Source organism: Petaurus breviceps, unplaced genomic scaffold (genome assembly GCF_028583685.1).
Source record: "Petaurus breviceps papuanus isolate PSGF00001 unplaced genomic scaffold, PetGlider_PUasm1.0 185, whole genome shotgun sequence".
Classification (NCBI taxonomy): Eukaryota; Metazoa; Chordata; class Mammalia; order Diprotodontia; family Petauridae; genus Petaurus; species Petaurus breviceps.
In genome coordinates this window covers 1,976,684-1,992,218 of record NW_027185797.1, presented here as the reverse complement: position 1 = coordinate 1,992,218, position 15,535 = coordinate 1,976,684, and the positions used below count along the sequence as shown (strand labels likewise).

Below are 15,535 nucleotides of genomic sequence, written 5' to 3'. Positions count from 1 at the left end.
GAGAGGGAGATTGGCATAAAGAGAAGAAGGAAAAGCTTAAAAGGAGAGGATGACAGGAATAAAGGACAAGAGGGATGAAGGCAGGAAAAGAAAGGTGGTCGGGGCCCCCGAGGCAGCCCCGAGGCACAGGAGGGATATAGAGGGGGTCGCAGGCACCCCCATCCCCCGCCTCCCCTGCACTCCGGGGGCTCAACTTCTAGAACAGCTGAGGGGGGTCGGCACTAGCGGGGACCCCCGAGCAGTGCCCCCGTCTGGGGTCAGAGCCCTCCTCCTGCTCCCCCGCTTTCCCCCTCGCGCCCCCTAGGCTCCTCGGGACGGGGCGCGGGGGGGGAGGGGGGGGATGCAGCGCGTGCTCGGCTCCGGCGCCGGGCGCGCCCCAGGTCCCGGGTGTTAAAGTAATAGTTTCCCCTCCCCGGAACCCTGGGGGCGCGGAGTCCCCAGCGGGCCCCGCGGGCCCCGAGCCTCCCACTCCCATTGGGTGGCAGGCCCGAGGCTGGCGGGCGTATTTATTTATTTCTTCTTAAAGTTGGACCTAGCGCGGAAAAGGGGGCGGGCCGGGGCCGCGAAAGCCGGACGGGGTGGGGGGGCCGCGGGGGAGGTATTGGGTTTCCATTGTGTGCCGGGGTCCGCGCGGGTTGAGGGGGGCAGGGAAAGAGAAGGCGAGGTGGGGGGGGTGCACAGTCACACCACCGCTGCCCCTTTAAGGCCGCCCTCCCCCTGCTCCCCCTCCCCCTCCTCCCAGGAACTAGTCTCGGGCTCCCACCTCTGGAAGAGGAGGCTCCAGGCCTCATCACACCCCCGCCCCTTCCCCAGATCATTGCACCCCCACGCTGTGGGCTGCGCTTCGCGGGGCCGCGGCCTCCGCCCCCCCTCCCGCCGCCGCTCAGAGCCCGGGGTGTGGGGAGAGCCGAGGCGACCGTCCTCGGCCCCCGCGGGCGTCCCTGGCGCTAGCGCCTCCCGGCCGCCTCCCGGCAGGCTCCGCCGCGGCAGGGCGTGGGGACTATTTTCCCCGTCTCAGGTCCCCGCCCCTCCCCCTCCCCCGCTCCCTCCCCCGCGCGGTGGAACGCTCCGCGCGGCGCCGGCGGCTGCTGCGGCCTCGGCGGCAGGATACACGGGGTCCTGCGCGCCGTATAAGAGCTCCTTGTGCGGCGCCATTTTAAGCCTCTCGGTCCGTGGCAGGAGGAGGATCCCGTGGACGGGAGCCGGCGGAGGCGGAAGGCGGAGGGCTCTGAGGCGGCTCTCGGCGGAACCGAGCAAGCGGAGCGGAGCGCGGCGGGGCAGCAGCCGGAGCCCGGAGGCGAGAGGACCCCGGCGGCGGGCGGCGGCCGTTCCCTTGAGGTGCTTGGGCGCTCGCTCGCTCTCCGGAGCGAAACTTCCTCGGAGGCGCGAGCCCCGAGTGGGAGGGAGGGACGGGCGGCGGGGCGGGGTGGGGTGGCTGGCGGGCCCGGCCCGACCCGGGAGGCTGCGGCGGGCCCGGCCCCGGCGGGGGGCGCGCGGATGGGGTTGTCCGCCTCTAGGGAGGGGGGCCGAGAGGCTGCGGCCCGCCGGGAGCCGGGAGGGAGCTTCGGGGCCGGGTCTGGGGTGGCCAGCCTCCCCTCGCTGGTGGGCCAGGCGCGCCCCGGGGAGGGGGAGGGGGCGCGCCAAGGGCAGGCAGCCGGGGGCCCCGCTGTGGGGCGGGGGCTGCAGCCCCCGATCCAGCCTGGGCTCGGGCTGCGCGCGGCGGGGAAGGTGGAGGCTCGGCTCTTCTAGAAGGATTCTTAGTTGGGAGAGCCGGGCACTTTGAGGCTAGTTTGGGGGCTCCTGTGTGCTGGCGTCCTGGGCAAGGGGGGAAGCCCGGAGCCCTTGGCTGGGCTGGGACGCGAGAAGCGGCTTCGCCCCGGGTCCGCATTTCGTTTACGGGACCGGGAGGAAGGCTTCATTGCATTTCATTTTTGTCAAGAGTAAAGCCCTGTGTTCGTGGTCTTCATCTGCGCCGTGGATGTGAGCAGCACTCCTACCGGAGATGCTTGCTCTGCTACATCTGGCCCTGGAACGTGAAAACCCAGCAACTTTTAGTCTGAGCCAAACTCGCAAAGAGCCGAGATTGATTGACTTGGCTTACGGGGGCTGACTACCCGACCGGCTTAAATCCGGTAGAATCTGATCTCTGTCCACTGTGAGGGTTTGTGACTGCTGCGCTTCCTAGCTGATTTAGGGACTTCCATTGTGTCCTTAACGGTAACTACTAAACTTTTTAAAGATTTTTGTGGCGAGTTGAATTTCTTTTTCTTTTCGCTACTAAATTGACCAAGTGAAACTTGATACAGGGCAACTTTCTTTCAATGTTTTGTCTAGGGTTGAGACTGTTTCGACAGGGATTTGGGAAGGAAGTTCCCACAATAGTCTCTATGTATCAACTATATACTTAATATTTTTCTCCAGCTTGAAACGCTTTACGTTTCTGTGTAATGGTTTCCTTCATTTTCTTCTCTCCTGAAATATGCATTGTTCCCTACTTTGTATTTTACAGACATCTGTCTCCCCTCCCCCAAAGTATGTGAGTGGTGCATGGAGTGAGAGGCTTGCTGCTGGTATGCGGAGGTCGGCAAAAGGAAATCTAGGAGTGGTTTTAGTGAAATGAGAGCTTTGTAGACTAGACATAAACTTGGGTTCTCGAGGGTTTCTTTGAGACGGGTTTTAGTCAGAAGCAATGAGTTTTGAGATTTAGTTCATTGAAGTTGTCTTTTATATATAGACTTATGATTTAAGATATCACTTAATTATTCTGTTAGGGTCACAATCTTTGGTAAGGTCTGATGATTTCCAGGTGTTTTCAAGTTCTTTGCTTCAACTTCACTGAAAAAGCTTATTGGATATCTTCTAATGGCAGCAGTCTACTGGCTGCTTGAATTAAAGGATTAATTACATTTGTACTTGAGTAAGACTTAATTTTTACTTTAGAATAATAAATCTTTTTTTGTTACATTATTTTAAAGCAAAAATTGCCACCCACGGGTTTAGTAACCGATGTTTCTTTTCCCATTTCTCTGGGACTCCATAATAAATTAGACCAGGGTTTCTTAATTTTTGTGTGTATCATGGACCCCTTTGGCAGTTTGTTGAAGCCTACGGATCACCTTTCAGAATGTTTTTAAATGCATAAAGTATGTAAGATCACATAGGAAACTAGTTGAAGTACACTTATCAGAATACTACCAAAAAAAGTTCATAGACCCTAGGTTAAGAATTTCTGCATTAGTCCATTACTTCTGAGATGATTGATTTGTTGATTGATGCAGAATAAAGCTCCAAAGCTATTATTGCAAAAGTCTCATTGAGGAACTTTTCAAAGTTTGAAGTTAAATGTATTTTCTGAAAGTTAAGTGTAGAAACTACTTAAATCTGAAAGTTTTGAGAAGTAAATTTAGGATTTGAAATCCTCATAAAGGACCCAAACTAAAAACTATGTTGACCAGTCATTTTGCTACTTTGTAGAGAAGACCAACTCATATTCTTAATGAGTCTTAATTAAGGACCTAACAGGGTTCAACAAAGCAGTTATTAACATTTGGGAGCCTAGAGTATATAGATAAGTATTTGTACAAAGATGATTTTTTAAAAATTGATTTCATTGTTGTGAGAACTCTTGACAGATGGTAACCCCTTCTATATATATGACTTGCTATTACTTCCCTCCTCTTGTGGATCCCCCCCCAAAAAAAAAAATTTACCTGGTTACTTTCTGATGATTTGACTCCGAACAAGTAAAGATCTTGCCTTTCTTACTCGGTGTCCTCCAAGTCATGGTGAGCCTTAAGTGGAAGCTGCCAGTATGAACCTGTTAAGGTTTACATTGCAGCTCCTCTTCTCATTTCACCTTTTGGTCTTGTTCTCTGGGCTTGAGAATTTCTCCAGCTATACAGTCTTCTGCTAAACAGTCCCTGTCAGTGTTTCAGGACTTAATCCCACAAACATTGAAACAGGTATTATGTGTAGAACATGTGGGATATGATGACAATGTCCCTGCTCTCAAGGAGCTTACATAGAGCTAGGGACCTAGTGTAAATAGGCCCTCCAAGATACACAGGATTTTGTAAAGCATTGTCTTTACACAGTACCTACCTTATTTGATTGTTATTTGATATGTCACTTCACAGTTTAAGAAACTTGAAGCTCAGAGAGATTCAGGGTTGCACGTTATGTCAGAACCCCAATTGAAACCAGGTTTCTTCTGATTTAAAAGTTCATGACTGTGGTTAAAATTAAGTGCAAGACATTTCTATTATTTGGAGCTGCCTCTCTGAACCTTGATTGCCTTCTGCCCCTGCCCCCAACACTTTGAGGTGATAGTTCTTTGCTTATAACCTTTTTCTTAGACAAGAGCATAATTTGTTCTGTACTTGGGTGTCATACCCATTCCACTGTAAGTTCCTTGAGAGCACTTATTGTTGTATTTAGTTTGTTTCTCATTAGCATCTGCCACTTAGGTACTTGATTTTTGAATGGATATTTTATTGAAATCATGAGAACCCAGCTCCTACTGCTAAACAGTTGTTACTGGTGTTAGTAATGGGAATAATAAACTGTGGGACTTCCTCAAACATTCATGTTCCTTTCTGTGACCCGGTGGTGACTTAAGGTGAATTAGGAATCCAGGAGGCAGGTAAAAGGTTGGGAGTAGAAGGCTAATGATACCAAATTTGTAGAGGTTTGAGAATTTAAAACATTTAAGAATGACCATTATTATATAGTTGACAAATAGCAGTGAATTTAAAGCCCCTAAAGAGGACAGCCTAATGAATTTAAGAATAGGTATGGGCACTTGTGCTACATCTAGGAATATAAATGTGCTAGTATAATTGAAATTTAACACCAATCAGGGCATTTTGAAATCCAGTAACATATTTGTTAAAATTTGCCTTATATTCCATCAGTGTTTTAGAGATAGTAACTTGTTGCTGGTAAGGAGTAAAATTAAATTTGTGCTTTGTGTAATTTGACTAGAGAAGGGAAAAGACTGCTATAGTCACAAGCTAACAGAGCCCAACTAAATTGCTTCCTGAATTTCATTTTAAATTAAGTATAATAAACTTGATAAAATGACCTAAAAAAAAGCTTTTGTTGGAAGACAAGAATTCGTTTATCAGATTTAAGTAACTTTCTGCAATAACTAGTAGTAAAATGTTACCATGTCTAATAAAAATTGTCACTTGTAACAAGATGTAATTGTATATAGAAGTCAAATGACCCCTAATAAAATACTAGCCACCTGTCTTATAGTAGACAACTGTAACAGTTTTTTTTTTAAATTTAGTTTTATTTACATAGTTGTTTAATTGAAATCTCTTGGCTGTTTCTAATCTTGTAGATGCAAATATGGGCAAAAGTAACTTATAACTAATTATTTGCTTAAACAACTTTCTATTCCTTTGTATTTCCCTCTATGGAAGGGGTTGATCTGAAACTTTTATTTTTTTTAAATTATTTATTGTTTGAATTCTGAGAATAACTTAATTGAACTGGAATACATTTACTTAGTATTTTGTTTTGAACAAAGCATTTTCTTAGCTCAGACCTGCAGGAGTGAATTTAAAATTTTGCCCCCACCCCCAACAGAAAAGCTTTATGAAATTGAGAACAAGCATAGTTGTTTCTACATTTAGGAATATAAATGTTCTATTACAAAGGAAATGTTTTTGTTGCTTAGCAAGCCAGACTACATTAGAGTTTTTATAGTCCTAGGAGACTTTCATACCATCTCATCTGTCATCTTTGTTTTGCTGTTTATCCTCATCCTTTAAGAAGAGGGGGGAAATGTTGGGCAGATTAATTTTATTAGGACCATAGTCTCTTAGGAGGGATAGAAATTTCAGCGTCTCATCCCTTAAGCATATTGTCACATTTATTTCAAGTAGACTAATTGTATATGTTGGGATTTTTATGGCCCTATGTGAGTGAGGGCCCTTCTCCTTCCTGTAAAGTTGCAAGTGTGTTTATTGGTCAGTGTGGGTGCCCTCCAGTGGCCAGAATAATATACATTTTTAAGAAGGTACATAGTGAATAACCTGGTTTGTCATGAACCTTTGTACCAAACTAAATTGAAATCTGAAGAAGCTGTTCACTTAAAATCTGACTTTTAAGCATTTTAATTTGTATGTGGTGTCAGTAGCTGTTAATTTTCCTTAGACCAAACTGTAAGTACCGTGAAACTTCCTATTCTAAATATTTCCATGTATTATGAGTTCCTGATCGCTGAGGTTGTTAAGATTCATTTAGACACTACCATTATTGCTTCTCTAGAATCAGTGTTTGGAAAAAGAATGTCTAAGTAGGTAGGAATTAGGAAGTTTTTACTCAGATTACTCAATAGAATAGACAACTCTAGTATAGCTTATTCTTCAACCCTTAAATCCACTATTTGGAGAAAGAAAAAGCATGAAAAATGCTCGGATTAATTACATATTTAATACTAAAATATTCTCGAAAGCTTGTACAGTTCTCAGTTTGTACAAAAGCAGTTGTACATTAGGATATTCAACATGATTAAAAGCCAAAAAAAGCTCAAGTAAAATTACATTTGACTAAAAAAAAATTTTGCAGTGCATTTTAAGAAGTAGGCAGGATACCCAAAGCTAGTTGAAACAGTTTGAATAAACTATGGCACCTCAGTTCCTAATACTATGGGAAATGATAGCCATGTGCTTGTTTTATTTTGGTTATATTTTGTTTTAAGGTAAAAAAAAATTTATATTTCTCTAGATTCCTACAGAATCTTCTCTAGATTTTGTACAGCTCCTATCAAACACTTATTTTTATATTCAAAACTGAATCATTAGCTAGCAGAATTAAAGGTTTGTTTAAATTAACCTGCTTTTTTGGATTAGAAATGTATCAAACTTCCAGATTGTCAAGTAATTTAACAGTAAAGTCTAGATTTGTGGAGTCATTTACATTTAAACTGTACCTAAGTACAAAACCCATTGAAAATGCTTTTTGAGGTGTATGCAACTACTTATTCTACTTAGTGCTCATTATGGTGGATTTTAGCCCCCTTTGACTTATTTTATTGGGGAGCATACCTATGAAAATGGTATAGTAATATCTGTTGAAATGTTTCTAATGAACAGGTAGTTTGAAATTAGCCCGACACATCTTGCCATTGGACCCAGATTGTCTCAAGAGGAGAGAGTCTGGCTGGTGAGTTTTGCACAGACCTCTGTCACTTAAATCCAATTCACTTGCAAGTCGTGGCATCACCTTCCTGATATCATGGTCCTCTCTGAGGATGAAGAACAAACAACAGTTTTATGTAAGCTTCACTTCTAAATAATACCTTATATTTAACGTATTTCCCTCATAATGACTTTGTATTTCCATTCAGCAAATGAAACAGATTCAGAAAGGATGTGACATATCTAAGATTTGTTATTAAACAGCAGAGACTGAAATTCAAGTGTTTAGATTCCAAATCCTCTTCCACTGAATTTAACAGTTGTGTTTACTGTGTGCTAGGCATTAGGAATATTTTGATAACAGTGAAATAGTCCCTTCCTTTAAGAAGTTTATTCTCTTGCAAGGAATCCTATTCTGAGTTACTGGAGTCCAGCATTGAACATTTAATAGACATAGAACCTATCTTATCTACCTTTTAGGATTTTCTTAAGGATTATTGGTCAAAAATAACTTCTAACATCTTCTTAGGCTTTTGTTGTTTGTTTAAGTTGTGTCCCACTCATGACCCCTTTCAGGTTTTTTAGTCACCCAGCTAACAGTGTTTGGGGCTAGGTTTGAACTGGGGAAGATGAGTCTTCTTGACTCCAGGCTTGGCATTCTGTCCACTGATGTTTTTTTTTTTTAAAGCAATCAGGGTTAAGTAACTTGCTCAAGGTTACTGGGCCAGTTATTTCTGGGTGTGGTGCTGAGTGAGCCCGGGATTCAATCTCCAGATCATCCTGACACTAGAGCCGGTGCTCTTACTCGCTGTGCTACCTGGCCACCCCACACTGATGTTTTATAATACCACTTCTGGGTGTGATCCAGAAACTGCCCCCTACCCTCCCAAGGAGTCCCTGAGACCCTTTCACAAGAGTCCATGAGGTCAAAAAGTATTTTCATAATAATACTAAGATATGTTAATTTCTAACATAGTAAATATTGAGTGAGATAGCCCACATAATCAAAAGCTCTTTGTAGTCCTCTGGAATTTTTGAGAATGTAAAGGATCTTGAGACCAAAAAGTTTGAAAACTGATATTTTATAATGATTAGTATTATGTTTGATTAGTAAGGTCTTCATTTTATAAATATGTGTTATCTATAAATTCTACTTGATGAGCGTCTTAACTGTAATAGTGTATGCCCATATATAAGGTATAACTAAAATAAGACTGCTTTTACAAACCATTCCAAGTAGATGTTACTTCTTTATAGGCACAGAGTCAATAGTTATTTGCTAATGCTGACTGTCTTGTATTATTTTTTCAGCATAATCTTTGTGTGTGTAATAAGAATAAGAAGGCAGAGTTAAGATGATGCGGGAACCTTACAAGTAAGAGATATAGCAGTTTTTGTTGGCAGACTTAAATCTAGGTTCATAATGAACATAAGGTGTTCACTTTGATATTTTCTATGGTGGCCTAGGAAGGTAAGTGGAAAGAAAGGGAAATTAAGTCATTTTCTCACCAGTCATACTTTTGAAAGGTGGTGTGGCCTGGTGGCTAGAGAGCTGTGCTTCAAGCCAAATAGAGCTTGGTTAAAAAATCCTGCTGCCAGCACAAAATGGATGTGTGACCACAGGACAGCTTAAAGCTTGTAAATTGAAAAGCCATATACCTGTATTGGTAGAGTGAGTTGAAAAAATTGTAGAAAACATTCTGAAGTTATGCTGTATTACTTTTTTGTACAGCCTTTGGAGAAATAATGCCACTTCCACATTGAGTTTCCTTTAGTCCATAATTTGTGACTGGCCTATTGCTATATAACCAAAATGTTTACTATTGTAGCAATTGTGTATTATAGAAATAGATACTCTAACTATGATTTCATTGGTGTGAGGACTCTGATGAGAGAATGTAGAACAATGCATGTTTGCACCTCCTCTGCAGCATAGTCTTCGTTTGCCCTGTACTTGTTATGTGGTCTTTTGGACCCTGCACTGAGACCAAATGTCTTTGAAATTTGTCTTCCTGGCTTTGAGGCAGGTTCTACCTCACTACACTGCTTCTCATATATTCCAAAAGTAAATCTCTTAAATTTGTGTGCTGAACCTTAATTATAGGAACTCAGTACAAATGGCTTTGTATTTGAGTTGAGCTTAAATTAAGTCCTCCTAAAATGTATTAACATTACTTGTTGGAGACTTAGATTTCTTTTTATGAGAATTTGTTGTAGTGCTTTCCTAAAAAGAAGATGCTATTCAGTCAACAGGTATTTGTTTTTATGTACATCATAGCACTCCTTTGCTTCTTGGTTGTGGCAGTCTTTTTTGCATGGCAGTATAGTTCTATATGGTAATTTATCTTGCTCTAATGGTATAGATTCATCAGCATATAATTTACCATTTGATTAAGGGGAAGGGGGGAAGATAACTTGGGGTGGAACTTGTTTGTGAGGATCCGTTGCTTTCTTTTAAACCTATTAATAGCCTACTTATATTCCTAGTGTTTTCTAAAAACAATTTCACGACTACATGAGCCGCTTGAGTTTTAATCTTTGAAGTGAACACAGATTGTGTAAAAGATACTGAAAATGGTTTCTACTCAGTGTGCTCTATTGCGATGGATAGCAGTACATATATTTATGTTTATCTTTTTATCTCAGAATTCTAATAAATCATTAGGCTTGCAGATACTTTAAGCTATCCCTTTCCTAAGATTGCCACGGATCCTGCCGATTTTTACCAAGACTATCTCCTTAATTTCTCTCCACATCATTTGTTTTTCTTTATTTAAAATTTAAGAAAGCATTAGTGTAAACAGTATTACTGGAAAGTATTTTTATGCTATGTTTCTCAGGTATTTTTATTAACCATTTAAGTTTTAACTTGAGTGACCTTAAATAACAAGTTAGTAAATCTGTACAAAAGGATTTTTAAAGAAGGGATTGGTAGAACTTATTTTTCTGTAGCCCTTTCTATATAGCTTAGCATTTTTCTCTTTTAAAAAATTGGTTTAAGAAATTTTAGAAGAACAGCTAACATGAAATTATTTAAAAACCTAACATGCAATAAACCTCTTTTATTTAAGGCTCATACCCACCCTACTTCTAAGAAAGATTTAAGACTTATTAAAATAATTTTTAAGAGTAAAATTGGAAGAACTACCAGATGGAAGCAGCTTTAGGGGTTTTTAAAATGCATTTTAATGGGTATATATTAAATTATTTACATTTTCACAATGTATCTTCCTCCACCCTTCCCAGAGATTTATTCCTTATAACAGAGAATTAAAAAGAAAGGAAAATTAAGTTTAACAAAATTGACAGTATATGCTGTCAATATGTATATGTTCCCCGTTTATAGTCTCCTTTTTCTGCAAAGAAGGGGTGGCATGACTTCTCAAAGCCCTTCTTTGGGACTAAGAAAGGAAGAAAGTGTTTATTAAATGTCTACTATATGCCATGCACTGTGCTGCTAAGCATGTTACAAATAATGTCTCGTTTGGGCTTTATGACAACCCTGGAAGAAAGGCACTGTTGTTATTTACATTTCTGAGATATTGTTTAAATGCCTTTCCCAGGGTCACACAGATAGTAAGTATCTGAGGCCAAATTGTAACTTGGGTCTTCCTGACTTCGAGCCTAGCAATCTCTCCACAGCACTACCTAGCTAGTTCTAAACTTAGTCATTTCATAGCTTTCAGTTCTGATCTTCCTGTTATCATCATTGTGTGCATTGTTTTCCTAGTTCTGCTTGCTTGCTTTGTTGTAAGTTTTCCCATGATTTTCTTGAGTCATTGTTTTCTTTTTACAGTACAGTAGTATTTCATTACATTCATGGGTTACAACTTGTTTAACTACTTCTCAGTTGATAGGCATCTACTTTATTTCTAGTACTCCTCGCTAAAGAAAGTGCAGTTGTAGTTTTGTATTACGGTTAATTAAAAGATAGAGAAAACAAATATAGTTAGTCATAGAAAAACAGCAGTATGCTGAGAGAGGCATGTGGGCACATAGTAACATTACCAACTTGTGGCCTTTGATTATTTGTTCAAACCCTTGATTATATGTTCTATGTTTCTATCATTTGAGAGGCAAGCATTGTTACACAATGCCTAGAGCTGGTCTGGAAGAAAAGGCCTGCTTCTGGAAAGCACCTTGATTTCTCTGGGCAGCTCTTGGGCTGCTCAGGCTGATCAGTTGCAGAACCAGGTACTGAACCTTCCTTTCAAGGAGTTCCTGATAACAGTGAAATCACAGGTTCAATACTTGTCTTTATGCTTATGATCTCAAAAATGTAATTTCATAGTCTCTTACGGTTTCCCTTGTGTGCAATGAAATTAAGTCAAAGGCTAATTTCAATGTCTCTGCCCTAAAGCAATTGTCATTATTTTATTTCCTACCTTGTACTAAAAAAAAAAATGAATTTAGCTTTAAAAACTTAATGACACTTAATATTCAGTCATAGTTTGTGTTTTTGTCAGATTTTGTTTTATAAAAGGTGACTTTAAATGAATAAAATTTGATCCATAATGCATATCCTAAAATTAATAATGATTTCTTTACAAGTCATAATGTATACATTTTTAGAATTTGAATGATTTCCCTTTCCCTCCTTCCCCCTGCCTTTCTGCCTCCCTCCGATATAAAAGAGAAGCCACAATAACCCAACTCAATTATATACCTTTTCATGATTCACGTTTCAACCTGGTGGTGGAAAATATTTAACTTATGATATTATTTTCCAAAGTTTAAGAGAGCCTTATAGTTAATGAAATGGAAGGAATTAAATTCTTCCAACAAAAGTCTGTTTCTGGTCCCTAAAGTGTAGGGCAGTGAATGTTTTTCCTTTTTCTTTTTATCTCCAGCATATAGCACAATGTCTGACACAAGATAAGTACTTAACAAATATTTGCTGATTGGTATTTTAGGCTTAAGATCATTCTAAAAGTTATTTGCATATTTATGATTAAGTATATTACTGGTTGCTGTATAAAAGAAATTTTAGCAACATAGCACCTGTGAATTGGCAGAATGAGGATTAGGTGTCTCAAAGGGCATATATTTTTTATATATATTTTAGGGCCTGTCATAACTGTCTCTGAATCAGAGGAGCTGGTATCACTGTGTGTTAGAGGAGCTGGTTAGACTACTTTACAGTAGAGCTAAAGGTGCACTGAACCCAAAAAGATCAGAAAGTGCCTTGGAGGGAGGCTGTTTCATACATTTAATCATTCTGTGTAAGTCTTGAAAGCAGTCACATTTAAATTTAAATAGAGTTAGAATAGGTGGGCTGAAGGATGGATGCTACGTCACTGAATAAGAGTCACATATCAGAAAACAGTTTTTGAGGACCAGAGGTCTTGCACAAGATATTACCCAACAGCTGTTAGGTAAGGCCCTCCATAAGGGAGCTAGCCATTCAGAATTTGACTGTACTTATGGGCCAAGGCCATTCTCTGCTTTTGCTTCCCCGGTTCAATTTTAAACTCTTTGAAATTAGACTAATTTCTGCCTCTATCTTTCTATCTCCTGTATCAAGCATAATGAGGAATACTAGCTAAAACAAGTGTTTTGTAGATTTGACTTGTTAAACTAAATGTAAACTCAGTTATCACTTTTCTAGAAACTGAAAGAGTAATTTAAGGAATAGGGACAACAGAATAATCTGGTGGTAAACAGTGTTTCATGGAGAGTCCAACTGTTTATGTGTAATTAGTAGAGTTGTCACCACAATTTTTTAACTTTGTAGAGCAAAATAAGTTTCTCAGGGAAGGAATGGACTCCCTCTCACCTTTCATTCATCACATGCAAAGTACCATTTAATATGGTGGAGAAACTAAATGGGTTTTTGAGAAGCTTAAAATAATTTAAAAGAATTAGGGCCTTGCTATCCTTCTTAGGTAGAATAGAAGATTCATTTAGCACTGGCAACTGATCGTTGATCAGTGGAAGAGGCCTAATGAAGTTATTGCCCATGTAAACCCAAGATTTAAATGTTCTCAGGGTAGTTCTGCTCAATATTTATCTGTTGAACAGTATACACAATTTGAGTTCATACAAGAGGTAAAAGGTGTGAAGAAAATATTCAGATTAGGTTTTAATAAACTCCTTTGAAATGTATTAGTTAACACCTCTTAAAATATTGAGCCATGGAAGAATGTTGAACCTTATACTGTCTGTGTATAAATGTTAGATGATTAACATTGTAGTGAAGCTTGCTGGAAATGTCAGTTGATGTTCTTTTTTATTGAAAACATAATTGTTGCAGACTGCCCAAAGGTTTATTTAACACCAAGTAAACTGGTTCAGAATATAACTGGTTTTAAACTGTACCCATACATTAAAAGAATAGGAGTTAGAATGTAATCCAATGGTTTGAGGAGGTATGGGTGTAGTAAAACCACTTGTCTTTGAAGTTTTCTGTAGATGAATTCCATATGTATAAGGGAGGAGGCACTAGAGTGTTGGAGAAAATTAACTGCAGACTTCCAAATGGAGTTCCATTTCACTGCAGTGTAGAAAAGTGCTGATGTAGGCAACTCTCTTTCACAGCCACTGAAAGAATGCAGTCATGTCTAACTTTACTTATCCAACAGTTTGTTTAGAAATAAACCTAGAAACTTTCTCTATAAATTCTATTCATGGTTATTCTGAGCAAGACACTATGCCTAGGAAGTCAGGTGTTTTGTGTTGTTTCTTTTTATTATTATTATTTTAGTTGATGTTTCTTAATTATTGAAATTGAAGCTCAACTCTCTTGCTCTGTAAATTCTATCTCCTGTCTGGAATCACTTTTCTGTAGGAGTGATGGCATACAAAGTTGAAAATAATGCTCAAGTTAGTTTATATTCATACTTATTTTACCTTGCATAGGGTGTCAGTATTATGGAGGCTTGTGTAATTTGGAGACTATTGAGTCTTGGGTCATACAGAATCACAGACTATGAAAAAGTAATAAATAGGAACTATACAGACATGGAAAGAACAGCCTTCTAATAGTAGAATCATAGGGCCACTGGTTACATTGTGATAGGATTGAGTGTAGAAGTTAACATGAGACTATGAAAGTTGGGAGATGTCACTTGGAAAGCACTTCAGATCAAATGTAGCCCAAAAAAACTTCATTTGCATTGCTATATGACTAGAGTGTATCTACTAACCAAGCAGCCATAATGATACTTACAGACTACCCATGATACATGAAAGGAGGGTTGTCTTGAGAGAAGCTTTATAATAAATAGTACTAAAGTCAGGTCTCTATGAGAGTATTTTGGTTTGTGCAGTAGACATGATATTTCTGTAAAATAAAGAATTCTTTCATAATGTGATAAACGTTTTATTTTTAAAAAGTTTTATTGGTACCTTTTTAATACCAGATTCAGTTTCCGATAGTCTTCCTTGTAATGGAACAGTTAGGTACCTTAACCTAACAAAATACCTGAAATCTCGAAACATATACAACTTTATGTGCCTGCAGGTCCCCACCTCTTTACTTAGACAAAGGAAAATGTTTCATTAATAACTCTTTAATTTATTTTTGCTAAATTAAGAAAGCTCAGTATATAAGGTACAAATAAGACACATTTACATAATGAGATTTCTTAGCACCTAAGTCATGCCCTATTTTATTGAGTAAATTCCTTGGACTTCTTTATGAGAACAACCTAGGGAAATCATAGCTACCTTTTTGAAAACAAAAAAGCTTCTTAGCTTGCTGTGATTGCCCTATATAATAGTCTGTTATTTTTTGTAAAGAAAAAAGATATTTATGTTGAGGCTTATTTTTTATTTTTGAAGTATTGTGAGTCTGGTAAACATTCTGAAGCCTGATGTAATCTGTTAAATGTTAGAAGTTAGTGTAAATGGGAGAAGGGTACTAATCTATATAAAGCAGTAAACTCCATTTATCCTTGGGAGAGTCAAGTGACCTGCATATGCCGGTAAGGAGTGTCAGGGAAGAGGGTGTTCATCTGCACTGCTGGAACAGATTCCCTCACCCTTCTCTTTTTCCAGAGTAGATTCCATCCAACAAACACTTTTGAACATTGTAAATGGCATCAGGCCAAAAACTACAACAGTTTGTGCCCTTAAGTAGCCTTCCTTATCCCATCCATGAGTCCATTAAGCTTGAGCCTCAGTTTCCTTGTCTGTAAACTAGAATACCATTTGTGGGTACTTACTCATAGGCTTGTTTGGGGGATTAAATTAGATAATGTATATAAAGTGTTTTAAGTGCTCCATAAATGTCAACTTTTACTATCATTTTACTAGGTTGGCAATTGAGGGATCAGACCAAGCTGAGACTTGAAAGAATCTAGGGATTCTTAGAGATGGAAGTGAGGCAGGTTTGCATATTTCAGGCATGAGGTACAGCCTGTACAAAGACAAGGATGGAGGTC

The 15,535-nt window shown here is 39.8% G+C and overlaps 1 protein-coding gene across 3 annotated transcripts in view; it reads left to right on the top strand.

Moving 5' to 3' along the window:
• Positions 1-1,200: 1,200 nt before the first annotated feature.
• CTNNB1 (catenin beta 1) overlaps positions 1,201-15,535 on the top strand; it is a 43,604-nt gene continuing 29,269 nt past the window's right edge. For 2 of the 3 annotated variants that reach the window (XM_069088329.1, XM_069088327.1), the window contains exon 1: positions 1,201-1,338. The gene's annotated coding sequence lies outside the window, so the exon portion shown is untranslated. Of the gene's footprint in view, positions 1,339-7,152; positions 7,177-15,535 lie in introns of those variants that run through there. The other variant, XM_069088328.1, reaches the window with a different exon arrangement.